Here is a 17,877-nt window from a genome sequence, read left to right as displayed (position 1 = left end):
CATAAAAATATACACTGCTCAATAAAGGAGTGGTTCTGCAGGTGGGGACCACAGACCACTTCTCAATTCCTATGCTTCCTGGCTGATGTTTTGGTCACTTTTGAATGCTGGCGGTGCTTTCACTCTAGTGGTAGCATGAGACGGAGTCTACAACCCACACAAGTGGCTCAGGTAGTGCAGCTCATCCAGGATGGCACATCAATGAGAACTGTGGCAAGAAGGTTTGCTGTGTCTGTCAGCGTAGTGTCCAGAGCATGGAGGCGCTACCAGGAGACAGGCCAGTACATCAGGAGACGTGGAGGAGGCCGTAGGAGGGCAACAACCCAGCAGCAGGACCGCTACCTCTGCCTTTGTGCAAGGAGGAGCAGGAGGAGCACTGCCACAGCCCTGCAAAATGACCTCCAGCAGGCCACAAATGTGCATGTGTCTGCTCAAACGGTCAGAAACAGACTCCATGAGGGTGGTATGAGGGCCCGAGGTCCACAGGTGGGGGTTGTACTTACAGCCCAACACCGTGCAGGACGTTTGGCATTTGCCAGAGAACACCAAGATTGGCAAATTCGCCATTGGCACCCTGTGCTCTTCACAGATGGAAGCAGGTTCACACTGAGCACGTGACAGACGTGACAGAGTCTGGAGACACCGTGGAGAACGTTCTTCTGCCTGCAACATCCTCCAGCATGACCGGTTTGGCGGTGGGTCAGTCATGGTGTGGGGTGGCATTTCTTTGGGGGGCCGCACAGCCCTCCATGTGCTCGCCAGAGGTAGCCTGACTGCCATTAGGTACCGAGATGAGATCCTCAGACCCCTTGTGAGACCATATGCTGGTGCGGTTGGCCCTGGGTTCCTCCTAATGCAAGACAATGCTAGACCTCATGTGGCTGGAGTGTGTCAGCAGTTCCTGCAAGAGGAAGGCATTGATGCTATGGACTGGCCCGCCCCTTCCCCAGACCTGAATCCAATTGAGCACATCTGGGACATCATGTCTCGCTCCATCCACCAACGCCACGTTGCACCACAGACTGTCCAGGAGTTGGCGGATGCTTTAGTCCAGGTCTGGGAGGAGATCCCTCAGGAGACCATCCGCCACCTCATCAGGTGCATGCCCAGGCGTTGTAGGGAGGTCATACAGGCACGTGGAGGCCACACACACTACTGAGCCTCATTTTGACTTGTTTTAAGGACATTACATCAAAGTTGGATCAGCCTGTAGTGTGGTTTTCCACTTAAATTTTGAGTGTGACTCCAAATCCAGACCTCCATGGGTTGATAAATTGGATATGCATTGATTATTTTTGTGTGATTTTGTTGTCAGCACATTCAACTATGTAAAGAAAAAAGTATTTAATAAGATTATTTCTTTCATTCAGATCTAGGATGTGTTGTTTAAGTGTTCCCTTTATTTTTTTGAGCAGTATATATGGATGAGCGATGGCCGAACAGCATTGGCAACATGCAGAAGATGGTATAGAGTACAGTATATACATTTCAGATGAGTACTGTAGGGTATGTAAACATTATATAAGGTGGCATAGTTTAAAGTGACTAGTGATACATTTATTACATCCAATTTTAAATTATTAAAGTGGCTAGAGATTGAGTCAGTATGTTGGCAGCAGCCACTCAATGTTAGTGATGGCTGTTTAACAGTCTGATGGCCTTGAGATAAAAGCTGTTTTTCAGTCTCTCGGTCCGACCTGTACTGACCTCGCCTTCTGGATGATAACGGGGTGAACAGGCAATGGCTCGGGTGGTTGTTGTCCATGATGATCTTTTTGGCCTTCCTGTGACATCGGGTGGTGTAGGTGTCCTGGAGAGCAGGTAGTTTGCCCCCGGTGATGAGTTGTGCAGACCTCACTACCCACTGGAGAGCCTTACGGCTGTAGGTGGAGCAGTTGCCGTACCAGGCGGTGATACAGCCCGAAAGGATGCTCAAAGTTTGTGCATCTGTAAAAGTTTGTGAGTGTTTTTGGTGACACACCGAAATTCTTCAGCCTCCTGAGGTTGAAGAGGTGCTGCTGCGCCTTCTTCACCATGCTGTCTGTGTGGGTGGACCATTTCAGTTTGTCCGTGATGTGTACGCCGAGGAACCTAAAACTTTCCATCTTCTCCACTACTGTCCTGTCGATGTGAATAGAGGGGGGGGGCACCCTCTGCTGTTTCCTGAAGTCTACGATCATCTCCTTTGTTTTGTTGACGTTGAGTGTGAGGTTATTTTCCTGACACCACACTCCGAGGGCCCTCACCTCCTCCCTGTAGGCCGTCTCATCATTGTTGGTAATCAAGTCTACCACTGTAGTGTCGTCTGCAAACTTGATGATTGAGCTGGAGGCGTGCATGGCCACGCAGTCATGGGTGAACAGGGAGTACAGGAGCAGGCTGAGAACGAACACTTGTGGGGCCCCAGTGTTGAGGATCAGCTGGGTGGAGATGTTGTTTCCTACCCTCACCACCTGGGGGCGGCCCGTCAGGAAGTCCAGGACCCAGTTGCACAGGGCGGGGTCGAGACCCAGACCCAGTCTTGAGCTTAATGATGAGTTTGGAGGGTACTATGGTGTTAAATGCTGAGCTGTAGTCGATGAACAGCATTCTTACATAGGTATTCCTCTTGTCCAGGTGGGTTAGGGCAGTGTGCAGTGTGATTGCGATTGCGTCGTCTGTGGACCTATTGGGGTGGTAAGCAAATTGGAGTTGGTCTAGGGTGTCAGGTAGGGTGGAGGTGATGTGATCCTTGACTAGTCTCACAAAGCACTTCATGATGACGGAGGTGAGTGCTAAGGGGCGATAGTCATTTAGCTCAGTTACCTTAGCTTTCTTGGGAACTGGAACAATGGTGGCCCTCTTGAAGCATGTGGGAACAGCAGACTGGGATAAGGATTGATTGAATATGTCCGTAAACACACCAGCCAGCTGGTCTGCGCACGCTCTGAGGATGCGGCTAGGGATGCCGTCTGGGCCGGCAGCCTTGCGAGGGTTAACACGTTTAAATGCTTTACTCACGTTGGCTGCAGTGAAGGAGAGCCCGCAGGTTTTGGTAGCGGGCTGTGTCATTGGCACTGTATTGACCTCAAAGCGAGCAAAGAAGTTGTTTAGTTTGTCTGGGAGCAGGACATCATGGTCCACGACAGGGATGGTTTTCTTTTTGTAGTCCGTGATTGACTGTAGACCCTGCCACATACCTCTCGTATCTGAGCCGTTGAAGTGCGACTCTACTTTGTCTCTATACTGACGCTTAGCTTGTTTGATTGCCTTGCGGAGGGAATAGCTACACTGTTTGTATTCAGTCATGTTACCGGTCGCCTTGCCCTGATTAAAAGCAGTGGTTCGCACTTTCAGTTTTGCACGAATGCTGCCATCAATCCACGTTTTCTGTTTGGGGAAGGTTTTAATAGTTGCTGTGGGTACAACATCACTGATGCACTTGCTAATAAACTCGCTCACCGAATCAGCGTATTCATCAATGTTGTTGTCTGACGCTATGTGGAACATATCCCAGTCCACGTGATCGAAGCAATCTTGAAGCGTGGAATCAGATTGGTCGGACCAGCGTTGAACAGACCTGAGAATGGGCGTTTCCTGTTTTAGTTTCTGTCTATAGGCTGGGAGCAACAAAATGGAGTCGTGGTCAGATTTTCCGAAAGGTGGGCGGGGCAGGGCTTTGTATGCGTCGCGGAAGTTAGAGTAACAATGGTTCAGGATTCTTTCCGCCTGGGTAGCACATTCGATATGCTGATAAAATTTAGGGAGTCTTGTTTTGAGATTAGCCTTGTTAAAATCCCCAGCTACAATGAATGCAGCGTCAGGATATGTGGTTTCCAGTTTACATAGAGTCCAAAGAAGTTAATTCAGGGCCATCGATGTGTCTGCTTGGGGGGGGGGGGGGGGATATACACGGCTGTGATTATAATTGAAGAGAATTCTCTTGGTAGATAATGCGGTCAACATTTGATTGTAAGGAATTCTAGGTCAGGTGAGCAAAAGGACTTGAGTTCCTGTATGTTGTTATGATCACACCACGTCTCGTTAATCATAAGGCATACCCCCCCCCCGCCCTTCTTCTTACCAGAGAGATGTTTGTTTCTGTTGGCGCGATGCGTGAAGAAACCAGGTGGCTGTACCGACTCCGATAGTGTATCTAGAGTGAGCCACGTTTCCATAAAACAAAGAACGTTACAATCTCTGATGTCTCTCTGGAAGGCAACCCTTGCTTGGATTTCGTCTACCTTGTTGTCAAGAGACTGGACATTGGCGAGTAGTAAACTCAGGAGAGGTGCGCGATGTGCCCGTCTACAGAGCCTGACCAGAAGACTGCTTCTTCTGCCCCTCCTGCGGCGCCGTTGTTTTGGGTCGCCGGCTGGGATCCGATCCATTGTCCTGGGTGGTGGTCGAAATAGAGGATCCGCTTCGGGAAAGTCGTATTCCTGGTCGTAATGTTGGTAAGTTGACGTTGCTCTTATATCCAATAGTTCCTCCCGGCTGTATGTGATAAAACTTCCAGGGGTAACAATGTAAGAAATAATACATAAAAAAAACGAAATACTGCATAGTTTCCTGAGAACGCGAAGCGAGGCGGCCATCTCTGTCGGAGCCGGATATTGTTATGAGGTACTGGTTGAGGTGTAGTAGGGTATGGAGACTTGGAGGTAAAATGTTTGACAAGGTTCCCTTTGAGTAGGGTATTGCAAGAGTAGGAAAGAGTCCGAAAAGAGTACTGCCCTTCAGCTACAATAAGAGAGGAAAACAGTAAAACAAAACAATATGTGGTAGGTTCAGGGCTTACTGATCCTGGTCTCTCATACAAAAGCAGTGGAAAAGTGGAAGACGTTTGGTGGGGGGAGGGATATTAAGTGGACAAACAGTGAGAGATGAGGCATAGCAACATGTAAGCTTTGATGGCCCTTAGTAGCTAATTGTCAAAATCTGGATGTGCTCTCAAACTTAACTTGATGAGAAAGTGCTGCCCACACCACACACTATTGATATACAGTGAGCACCAAAAGTACTGGGACAGTGGCACAATTTTTGTTGTTTTGGCTCTGTACTCCAACACTTTGGATTTGAAAACTGAAGTGCAGACCATTAGTTTAAGTTGCAGACTGTCAGCAGACCTTCCGCTTTAATTTGAGGGTATTTCTGAGGGTATTTCTTTCTAATGTTCTGTACCCTGACTGGTTCAGCCGTAATGTGTTGGTTCATCGGCAAGTTACAATAACTTAACTTTTCGAGGGAGGGAGGGGAGAGAGAGATGAAAGACTCAGAGAGACAGAGAGGAAAACAGAGAGAGAGACAGAGAGAGATATTTACTTCCCAGAGCCTTGTCATAGCCTAGCAGCTTGTCTGGATGACATTAATGTCTAGTGGCTGGAAGGTGATCCTCATTGGGACTAATTACTACTAAGATGGCAGATTAAGCAGACTTCAATGGACAGGGAGGGACAAACTGTAGCATGAGGGAGCTCTAAGGGGAAAGTTCCGGAACACACCCAACATTTTTCCAGAAAATGTTTCAATTCAATGCATGCAACAGTAAAGTTATACGTTCGCATGACAAGCAATCTTGTAGGGCTCTCTTTGGAGGACAAGGTCATACAGTCCTTCATCCCTCACCTTCCTTCGGCCCTTCCTGGTCTGTATGATTCATTAAATGTGTTACTTTCCTTCTTTCCCTGAGTGTGTGTCTTTGAGTGTGTGTGAATGACTGGCTCATTAACTGAGTTGTGATAAAGCAGAAATGCCCATTACCTCTGTAAAACTGGATACAGGCAATGTTCTCCTATTTCCCCATACATTAAACACCTTCCTGAGCTTGGCTCTCTCACACACACACACACACACACACACACACACACACACACACACACACACACACACACACACACACACACACACACACACACACACACACACACACACACACACACAGCCTCCAGAATGCCGCAGACATGGAACGGCAGAAGGGGGTGATAGTGGAGAGGGCCTGTTGACATTTCACATCCCCAGCCTCCAAGGTCTACCCCATCCCACACACACCATTCTCAGCCCGTGGTGTGTGTGTGAGGCTCTCCCTTAGGGAACTTGTTATGAACATATCAACACAGTGGCTATACTAAAGGCCAGGGCACACACTGATCTCTATCTGTGCATGCTGGTATTTACACTCACATATTCTCAGACCAGTGCAGAGTTGTGTTTTCTCATCGTCTACCAAGGTATATTCTCAAAGACAGCCGGACAATGTGGGCATACATTGAGCTGTCCGTGTTTATGCCTTATTTAATCATATTCCCAGTTGAGTTTGTGTTTTATGTACGTTTATATGTACATATAAACGGACTGCATTATATAAAGAAAGAGCATACATTGAGTACTCTCAGTGTATGGTAGTGTTTACATATTCCCAGTTGAGTTGTGGATAGAATTATTTATGGCCAGGTCTTTGCAAAGAAATGATTTGGTAAAATGGTCATTACACAATAATAAGCTGATTCTAGCTGTGCTTTGAGACTTTTCTACCCTGAGCCCAGACAACCACAGACATCTCCTCTCCTGCCACACAACGTCCTTGTTAGGCTTAAGGAACCGAGTCTAAAACACAGTGGTGTTATTTTGTTGTTTGTGTTTCTGAGGTTTCATCCTCTTTCTCTCCCTCAAACAACTAGCCAATCAAAAACTAGCCTAAACAAAGCCACAGCAGATCAGAGGAAGACGTGTACACACACACACACACACACACACACACACACACACACACACACACACACACACACACACACACACACACACACACACACACACACACACACACAGTTACACAGCCCTAAGTGATTGATCATGTGTTAGTCTATAGTTATAATGTTAGGCCTGTTGTTTGATGCTGCTAGCTAGCAGGCAGTCCCACACAATCACTGGCCTCTAATGATACAGCATGTAGGCTACGCATGCCAACCTGCACACTGTCAAATGTTTTAGTTGTTTCAACTTTTAGTTATTTTAGTTGTATCAAATTAAAAAGAAAAGTTGCCATTGCCTTAAAATGTTAAGTTACGAATGAATGACTCTTTCTGTGAGCCAAGTCGGACAGCTTGCAAACGTGCTGGGGCTGTAACTGCAAACATTAGAAAAAGTTGTTTACATTTTAGTTCAAGTTTAAGCATCAGCCAATTAAAATTGTTGATATAGATGCACATGATCAAAGCCTACATGCTAGCTGTTCCCAACAGCACCATCTGCTAATCAAAGTTCCGAAACCACGCACCATTTTTTAACTGGACGATTAGCTCACAGTGTTTTGCGAGCCTGGCTCCTGATGATTTTCGTCATTTGCGGAAAATTCGAATCACAGTTGAGATGTTGTTTTTTCCTTTTAAATGTATGATTCCATTTATTGTGTTAACATGTTGTCAAGAGAAGTGCAGCCAAAACCTTGTCAATTTAAGATTACGAATTCATTTAATGCTGAGCTTCTTATTGGAATCCCTTTTACAGACCGACACATATGCTACTCGCAATGCTACATAAATAATTGTCGCTAATATAGGGTATTACACAGACGTGTGGGCCTACACTTACATGTGCTATGCTATATATGAAAATCCAAAACCGCAGACACTCCATTTAAGAAATGCTATTGGTTTGTGCAGATAGGTTGACACCAAATTTGTTACAGAAAATAATCACTGCCACCTGGTGAGGCTAGCAAATGGCTAGCATGTGCCAGGTTATCTTATGGGACCAGCTACAATGTAACGTTCTACCACGTGCAAGTAAATGAACAATTTTAATTGTGCATTTTGAGACAGAGGTCCAGGTTAAATTTGTACTTTTTCTAATGTTCGTAGTATGGCCTCGCAAGGTTCATACATGCCCACTACATTCTAAACCTGTTTGTGAAAGTAGAGAGACAGCACCTGGTGAAGAAACACATGTTATTGATCCCAATAACTCTGTCAAAATGAACCCTATTTGGAAGAACATTTCCACAGGGGGACATACACTGAGTATACAAAACATTAGGAACACCTTCCTAACATTGATTTGCACCCCGTTTTGCTTTCAGAACAGCCTTAATTCGTCGAGGGATGGACTCTACAAGTGTTCCACAGGGATGCTGGCCCATGTTAACTCCAATGCTTCCCACAGTTGTGTCAAGTTGGCTGGATGTGCTTTGGGTGATGGACCAATCTTGACACACAAGGGAAACTGTTGACCGTGAAAAACCCAGTAGCGTTGCAGTTTTTGACGCACTCAAACCGGTGCGCATGGCACCTACTACCATACCCAGTTCAAAGGCACAATCTTTTGTCTTGCCCATTCACACTCTGAATGGCACATACACACAATCCATATCTCAATTGTCTCAAGGCTTAAAAATGCTTCTTTAACCTGTCTCCTCCCCGTCATCTACACGGATTTAACAAGTGACATCAATAAGGAATAATAGCTTTCACCTGGTCAGTCTATGTCATGGAAAGAGCCGGTGTTCCTAATGTTTTGTAAACTCAGTGTAGTTGCCTCTTGCATTTTGTGTGTCCAATAAGAGGCATGCTAATGAAAAATACATTATTTCCTGGAATTCAAATGCTGTGCAGTCTGTGTGTCTGGACTGGCCTGTATGGCTGGCTGCTCAGATCTGTTTTACTTCTCCCATAATTCCACTGCTCCACTGGCTCCTCTTCAGGATATTTGCATATTAGCAAAACCCAAAGAGTGTGGTGGGTATGGATAGTTATGGATGAAAATGCACTTTCGTCATCCCAGCTGCAGTGTCGGCTCCACACAGCTATGTTGACAACATAGAGGATGAGGACTTGAAAAGGCCAGTCTATAAATCAGCTGGAAGTGGACATACGCTCTAAGAGGTCTCAATGTTTTTATAATGCAGAACTGGCAGTAAATCATTAAGCTGACAGGCCAGCCTGACTCCAGTCTGAACATCAACCATGTAAAAACACCTGCAGATGGGGGAGAGGTGAGGAGTGAGAGGAGAGAGAGGGTAGAAAGAGGGGAGGTGTGTGTGTGTGTGTGTGTGTGTGTGTGTGTGTGTGTGTGTGTGTGAGAGAAAGAGGAGGTGTTGAGGTGAGAGAGCTGTGTGTGTGAGCAAGCGAGCGAGTGAGAGAAGTGAGGTATTACCCCAGATGTTTGATTGGCTCTATTAGAATCAGATAAAATTTGCTTTGCTGAGAACGCGGATGGAATCACGGAATCCAGACATTAAAACGGAATTCAACAATATTCAAACATGTACTGAAATTAGTAGGAAATCAACTAAATGTGTTGAACTTATTAGAAAGTTCAATAATTTGCCCAAGTTAAATCATAAGACATGAACAAAATGCATCCTGCAACTTTCTGAAATGGCATAGGAATGCCGCAGTCTGTGTGTGCGCGCGGTGCACGTGTATGTCTACTATACTTTGTGTAGCCGTTAGCGATGATGCTAATGATAAACCTTCTTCTGGTAGAGATGGAAAGGCTTTCCCAAAAACTACAAAGTAGCCTATGCCTACAGGCAGAATGATTTCATGATTATTTGCATCAATCCAGTTGCCATTTGTTTTGCAAACTCTGCAATCACATGAGCGCTACAAAAACATTCTAACCAAACAATGGGATTTTGCTGGTGTGCACTGGAATTAAAGGGTAACTACACCCAAAAATATAAATTTCTTAGATTTTTCCCAGACCTCAAAAGTGGTCTCCTGATTTATTTAACATTTTGGGGATTTTAAGAACGAAACTTGAAAAAAATGGGAAAAACAGAAACCTGGAAAAACAAAACAGACAATTTTGAAATATATTTAAAAATGTAGGTATATGATCACATTGGTAATAGATCATTTGTTGTATTACTTGTGAAGCACACCTGAGTGAGCATAATAATTTGCTTTTTTTTACTGGAATGATGGCCTGTATCTGATGGTCAGTCTGAGGGGAGGGAGGGAGCAGGGGTGAGGCTGCCTCTCCTCCTATGACCAGAGAAAGTGAAACACTTTGCTATACTCATTCATTGCAGCTGCAGTGCTGGTTGTAGCGTGAGTGGAAGTAGGGAGAATGCACATTTTATGGCTTATAAAACTGTAGAACAAAATGTTGACAATGCTGAATATATCACGTTTCAGGTAAGACCCAAGTGCAGACTGTATTGAAGTAACAATGTTTATTACAACAACAGGGGCAGGCAAACGACAGGTCAAGGCAGGCAGGGGTCGGTAATCCAGAGTAGGGGCAACTGCACCGGATGGCAGGCAGGTTCAGGGGCAGGCAGAGTGGTCAGGCAGGTGGGCTCAGAGTCAGGACAGGCAATGATAAAAACCAGGAGGGCAAGAAAAAAAGAGACTGGGGAAAAGAAGGAGCTGAGAAACAAAACACTGGTTGACTTGACAAACAAGACGAACTGGCAACAGACAAACAGAGAACACCGGTATAAATACACAGGGGATAATGGGGAAGATGGGCGACACCTGGAGGGGGTGGAGACAAGCACAAGGACAGGTGAAACAGATCAGGGCATGACAGAATAACAACTTAAATATGAATTTACTCATATAAACAGCAGTTCTTAGCTGTATTCGTTGAGTTTCTCTCTAGTCAAGGTTTTAAAAGTTTAAAAAATCTCACATTATCAACTTTGCTGTGCGTTCCAGAGGCTTGTTTTTACAGTCTATGGCATGAGGAAACTGTGCAGACACGTTGATCTGAGCTATCTGATTGGCCAGCGGTAGGCCTATAGTTACACTTGATTTGCTCTCTGGGCCTGCCGGGAAGGCGGAGTTCTACCTTCAGACCAGTGGAGGGTGCTGAGGGGACAACAGCTCATACTAATGGCTGAAATGGAGCGAGTGGAATGGCATCAAACACATGAATACCATGTATTTGATGTATTTGATACCATTCCACTAATTCCTCTCCAGCCATTACCATGAGCCCGTCCTCCCTAATTAAGGTGCCACCAACCTCCTGTGCTTCAGACACATGAATGGCTCAAAATAAGAATACTTTGCCTTCCCGGCACTAGGGCTGCTGAATCATGTGCACCTACTGCCAACAGCTCAAAATGAATGAAACAAATAGGAACACAAGGCTTTATCATTGTTTTTTTTACAGAAATGTTTGGTGATTGACTAGGAATGCCTTGGAGATTGGTGACCACTGATGTAAGCCATCCATTCTGGGGTAAACACTGACCAAACATAGAGGATGAGGTAATGTGACACTAAGTACCCAGGAGCTTAGAGGAACTTCCTGCTAATGTTAATGTTGACACACTGTAAACAAACAGCCTCTCTGTGGACTATTAACATTTACTGATTGTAGAGGTATGCTAACTATGCAGGACACGGTCCAATGAGCCAGCCAATCTCTTTTGATGATCCTTCAGTTGATAGTAGGCCTCAGGGGGGGCAGGACATTGGTTAGCCTCATATCTCTGTGACTCTCTGCAATAACTTCCCCATAGTGGTAAATAGACTACAAACTATTCAATAAAAAAATTTGACACCTCCATTGACAGCTCAAAGAAAATGCTGACACGTGTCTTAAAGATGTGTCTTGAGGTGTTTCCCCGTTGTGCTGGTTTGGCATGGAGTGGGTGATAGTGTGTGGTCTGGTCTGTGGTTGTAATACTGTCATGACATTGCTGGAGGCAGAGGTTTCTCTTAAAATACTCTTTACCTGAAGAAAGGTTGAGCATTTGAAGAAAGACAGAAAAAAAGTATGGGTTGATTCCACGCCAGCGGGTGTGGAAAACATTTCAGATTGTTCTGGCAATTTGTATCACAAACTATATATTTTTTAAATCATGATGAAAGTGGCCATTCTAGGCCCTTTTTAGACCTATATATGCCTCCTGTAAGACCCTATGATCTGTGAACTGTAAATGATACAGACAACATCTTTGTGTCATTATACTTTTGGGGCGGCAGGTAGACTGGTGGTTAGAGTGTTGGATAATTTGTTCTTAACTGACTTGCCTAGTTAAATAAAGGTAAAATAAAAAATACTGCTTTATAGTGTGCTCTAAAATGTGGGCCTAAAATTCATCATGATTTTCTCAAAAATGGTTTGTGATATAAAGGTAAAAAGCATGATAAACATCCTTCCTCCTAATTAAGTTCAATTTTGCGATTACCATAATCTGAGATATCAAAAATATCTCCCTCTGGCGTGGAATCGCACTTTGACTTTGAAGCGCTCAAGCAGAATCCATTATATTCTCAAGGTAGCAGTAATCAAATTTCAATCATATGTATCTATAAAGCCCTTTTTAATCAGCAGTAGTCACAAAGTGCTTATACAGAAACCGAGCCTAAAACCCCAGAGAGCAAGCAATGCAGATGTAGAAGCATGGTGGCTAGGAAAAACTCCCTAGGAAGGCTGGAAACTAGGAAGAGACCTAGAGAGCAACCAGGCTCTGAGGGGGGGCCAGTCCTCTTCTGGCTGTGCCATGTGGAGATTATAAGAGTACACTATCAGTTGAAAAGTAACACTATCAGCTGACTTGCATCAGTTACATTGAAATGCATAGATCACAGCTGTCTATCTCTATCTCTCTGTGGAGGAGGCCTTTGGTTTATGAACATGACAGTGATTCACCAGCAAACAATTTCCATAGTGGATCACAGCTCTCCAGATTAGAACACCCTCGTGTGTGTGTGTGTGTGTGTGTGTGTGTGTGTGTGTGTGTGTGTGTGTGTGTGTGTGGTAGCCAGTTTAATATGCCTACATTAATTCTCAGAGCCTAGCACTAGCAACCAGGCTGAACGGTAGAGCCAGGGGGATTTCTCATTTGACATTTTGCTAAGGAAAAGCCATTACCTCTCCAACACAGAAGCCACCTTTTGTACCTGGCCTCTAATACCAGGGAACTGCATGTCTAAATGAAGTAGCAGCAGAAGCTGCAGTATCTGGGCTACATTACCCTGTGACAAGATGAAGAGTGGCGTTGGGCTCCGAAGGCTGTGTGTGTGTGTGAGGGAAGGAAACACACCTCAGTCTGCTGACAACACTAAGGCTGCTAGATGAGTTTGTCATCGTCTAAAGAGGCAACAGGGGAATCTCTGCTGATATCTTTATTAATGTACAGTGCACTAAGCTAAGACCATGCCTCCTGAATGAGTAATTCCCCTGAGAGCTCTGCCAACAAGCAGTAAAACATATCCTTAACATATTAGTGGGCATTTCTATCGGGGCTGATACATTTTTCCTAAGGGAAAATCAAGTATGAAATTTAAAAGTGGTAAGGGACAGATCGAAATGTACTGGGCGGCAGGGGCTGGTCCAACTTAAGGTGTCATAAAAAAAATGCGCCCCCCTCCCCAACACTAAACATATTTTCACATGACCCTCCCCTTGTACTGTAAAATTAACTGAACACCATCCCCCCTCATAGAATTAACTGAAAATAATGTTTATGACCAAAAATAACAATAACTGTAGCGACCCTGTGTTTATAAACGTGGATAGCGACTTTGCCATTTCAGCATGCTTTTGTGGCACAGTCAATGCCACTCAGGGCTACAGGCCAGAAGGTTGAGGGTTTGCCAACCACAACAGACATACTCACTCTCCCTGCCTGTTTCATTACACGATCAGAGCCGGCTGCAGTCAATGATCAGCTAGGGGGGAAATCTGATTTTCAAAATTTTGATGCCATATTTATAATTATATTTTAAAAAAAATCCACCAATAGGTTTCTGTGCCAATGCACTACACAACCAATAAACAAAGCCTACCGACTTCGGGCACTTCAATATCATGGTTTGCGTTTTCAACGCCACAATAAATAGACTATGTCAATCTCGACAAACAGAAAATACATCCCTCCCTACCTTGTCGGCCTACCAAGTATCGAAGGTTTGGCTTGAGAATCTCCGAATGTCATTAAACGTTTTGGTGTTGCACAATATATATAGAGATGAAAAAATGCTCAACCTCCAGATGAGTATCAGGGGGGAGTTTAAGTACTATTCTTACAAGCTTGTTTGGCTGGTAGCTTATTGTTTAGATGTTTGGGGCTGCTGGTGAACCATGATGTGCAGGCATAATCAAAGTGACACTGGACTAGTGCACTTGCCAGAGTCTTTAGGGTGTCTATAGCTAGGTTTCCATCCAATTGGTGACAGATTTACATGCAAATATTCTAAAACCTTCATAAAAACTATATGCAATTTCAGTCTCCATTAGCAAAATTTGGAGCTGGACAACATGAAAGGGAAGATTTTAATTTACCGGTCATTTGAGAAATGTAATGGACATCCATATGAATTCAGATCTTGGCGCAGCCAGCGGCATCAAAAAATTAGGGACGTTGGCCAAATGAGTCACATTTACGTGTCCTTAAAAACAGCTATAACAAATTTGTGTTTCAATATGGAGCATACGCAAAAATGTATAGCCTATTTTTTTTTTATTGTTTTTTAGGATACTTTTCCAAAACAATAATTGTCCATCTCATGGTTCTGCTGTCAGAGATTTGAGCACTAAATGTATCAGGGCATTGCATGCATGGGCCTATAGGCTTATGTGTCCACTGTATGATATTCATGTGTATTATCATGAACTTCAAATCGGCCTACCGGTAGCCAGTGATGTTGTGTTAAAAAAGAAATAGGTGAGTAAACTCTGATTGCCGGTCGCTGTGAAAAAAGTAATACGCCCTACACTTTCAATGCATTTTTTCAAATGAAAAGTTGGGTAAAAGGCATTTAATTTAGTTGACCCTCCACTAGGTCTACACCACATGCCAGAAGCCTACCCTCTCAGCCAAGGCATATGGTGGAGGGTAAACAAAATTACAGCAAAAATTAGGAAGTACAAAGGAAAATCGATGTGTAAAGGAGCTCAGCTGAGGCTGAAATTGCGCACTACTGGATGGACAGTGCCACCACATAAAAATAAATTGTTTAAACCGTGACAGAAAGGTGGGGGTGTTCATTTCATTGGGGGTGTCATACCTAAAAGTGTGTGTCCCCCTCCACGTCACAATGGGATTCGAAAAGTTCTAGCTTCCGTTGCTAGGGCTGTTCATAGAACTTGCAAAATTCTGACAGGTTACGTAAGGAACCAAAGCGTCTGTTGCTATGCTGGTTGCTTGGCTCTATTTTACCTGGTAGAGGTCGCGAAGGACGGAGAACGCGGGAAGATGTAGTTCTATTTCACCTCATAAGCACTCGCACAGTCCGCGCAAAATTATTACCTCAGAATTGCTCCCCAAGGATGGTGTTTTTGACGGTGACTACCTGCTGACTACCTACTGTTTCAGAGGACCGAAAAGACTGGAAAGAGAACTCTTTCTTTACAACATATGTGTCTTTATATAGAACATATTGTAAAATAGGAAGAAATTATTTAAGCTGTTTTAAGATTGACTTTGCTTGCTGCTGTACTTATTTACAGTGCCTTGCAAAAGTATTAATCCCCCTTTGTGTTTTTCCTATTTTGTTGCATTACAACCTGTAATTTAAATCGATTTTTAATTGGATTTCATGTAATGGATATACAAAAAATAGTCCAAATTGTTGAAGTGAAATTTTAAAAATTACTTATTTCAAAAAATAAAAAAATATTAAAAACGGAAAAGTGGTGCGTGCATATGTATTCACCCCCTTTGCGATGAAGCCCCTAAATAAGATCTGGTGCAACCAATTGCCTTCAGAAGTCACATAATTAGTTAAATAAAGTCCACCTGTGTGCAATATAAGTGTCACATGATCTCAGTGTATATATACACCTGTTCTGAAAGGCCCCAGAGTCTTCAACACCACTAAGCAAGCTGCACCATGAAGACCAAGGAGCTCTCCAAACAGGTCAGGGACAAAATTGTGGAGAAGTACAGATCAGGGTTGGGTTATAAAAAAATATCTGAAATTTTGAACATCCCGCGGAGGACCATTAAATCCATTATTAAAAAATAAATTGAATTGTTATGCACGCTCACGTTTTCTGTTTTTTTTTGTCTTATTTCTTGTTTGTTTCACAATAAAAAATATTTTGCATCTTCAAAGTGGTAGGCATGTTGTGTAAATCAAGTAATACAAACCCCCCCCAAAATATATTTTAATTCCAGGATGTAAGGCAACAAAATAGGAAAAATGCCAAGGGGGATGAATACTTTCGCTAGCCACTGTACCTCAGCCTGCCTAGTCAGCTAGCCAGCTACAGGAATGGTGGGAGAACATGCCAAGAGGGTGAAAAGCTGTCATCAAGGCAAAGGGTGCCTACTTTGAAGAATCTCAAATATAAAATATATTTTGATTTGTTGAACACTATTTTGGTTACACATGATTCCATATGTGTTATTTAATAGTTTTGATGTCTTCACTATTATTCTACAATGTAGAAAATAGTACAAATAAAGAAAAACCCTTGAATGAGTAGGTGTGCCCAAACTTTTGACTGGTACAGTATATATTCAACCACAAGGGTGTACTAATGAGCTATGCGAGATATACTTTTTTTTAATCATAATGGAGGACTACTGACATATTATTTCAGTGTAGATAAGGGAAAGGCAGGTGAAGATAAAAACATGACAGCCAGACAAGCCTGTGTATGAATCAAATGGATTTGTATATGAATTGAGTGGAAATTAGCTGACTTTGTGATCTGTAAAGTGAGTAACTTTAATGTCTCAAGCAGATGACAAGTTTTCTTTGCTATTTCCGAAACGTAGCAACGTTTAAGACATGGATTTCATGTTGTAATGTTAGCAAGGTACCCAAAAGTAGTTTGAAGTAATGTTTTCATTTTATTAGCTAAACAAAACTTATTCAAACAGTGAAATTGTTGCGGAAATCAGCCTTGTTTGCATAGCAATTAAGAACATAATTTAGGGTGTAATGATCTCAAATTCTAATCATTAGGTCATCACACCGTTGATATAGCAACGGACTCTAATAGTTTATAGAATCTCATTGTGATGCAGGGGGCGCCCGCCCGCCACAAGGAGTCGCTACAGCACGATGAGCCAAGTAAAACCCACCCGGCTAAACCCTCTCCTAACCCGGATGACGCTGGGCCAATTGTGCGCCACCCTATGGGAATCCCGATCACAGCCGTTTGGGATACAGGTCGAACCCAGGTCTGTAATAACGCCTTAGACTGCTGCGCCACTAGGGAGGCCCTTAAAAACACGTCATTCAATTCTACTTATATGACTGAAGACATAAGCAACATAGTTTTTAATACGGCAAATTAGTAGCCTACTCTGCTGACACTGACAAACAGATCAGTAAAAACACTCTTCTCTTGAATGCAACCATCTAATCTAGGCCTACGAAAATGGGAGACACAAATTGTACAATATGACGTCCATCTAGTCTGGAGGAGGGAATTATTGTCCCCCCCCCAAAAGAACTTTACAGTGATATTCAAATCAAATGTTATTGGTCACATACACATGGTTAGCAGATGTTAATGCGAGTGTAACGAAATGCTTGTTGCACCTAAAGCGAGATGCGATCTCTGTCGGCGCTATCATCTGATCCAATGATAAAGACAGTGAATATGCGCACACTCACATGGTATATGGATGATGCTCTCTGCTGGTGCCAATAAAATAGTGTAACGACCAGTGATGACAACTTAGCAATTTTGTTGCTAGATTTAGCAACTGTTCAGACTACCCTGGCAACTTTTTTTTCAAACAGCACCTAGCAACAAATGTAGCTACTTTAAAAAATGTATTTGGAACTTTTAGCAACTTTTGAAAAGTGACTCAAACGCTAAAATCACGTATTTTCCCTCTAAATGACACAAAAACGATTTTCTCTGTCACACACTCAGTCACAACACACGTGCCTGGCTGCAAAAGTGCATTGAGTGACGTCAGCAGAAGGCCAGCAGCAATTTCAGTACATTGCAAATCATTGTTGGCTGACT

At 43.5% G+C, this 17,877-nt stretch overlaps 1 protein-coding gene across 2 annotated transcripts in view; it reads right to left on the bottom strand.

Annotated features, from left to right (window-relative positions):
• The window catches only part of LOC106584141 (carboxyl-terminal PDZ ligand of neuronal nitric oxide synthase protein), a 241,671-nt gene that overhangs the window by 173,292 nt on the left and 50,502 nt on the right, over positions 1–17,877 (bottom strand). The window lies entirely within an intron of this gene.

The sequence above is a fragment of the Salmo salar genome, chromosome ssa23 (assembly GCF_905237065.1).
Source record: "Salmo salar chromosome ssa23, Ssal_v3.1, whole genome shotgun sequence".
NCBI lineage: Eukaryota > Metazoa > Chordata > Actinopteri > Salmoniformes > Salmonidae > Salmo > Salmo salar.
Note: the sequence above shows the minus strand (reverse complement) of the source record. Positions and strands in the feature narration are given on the sequence as shown.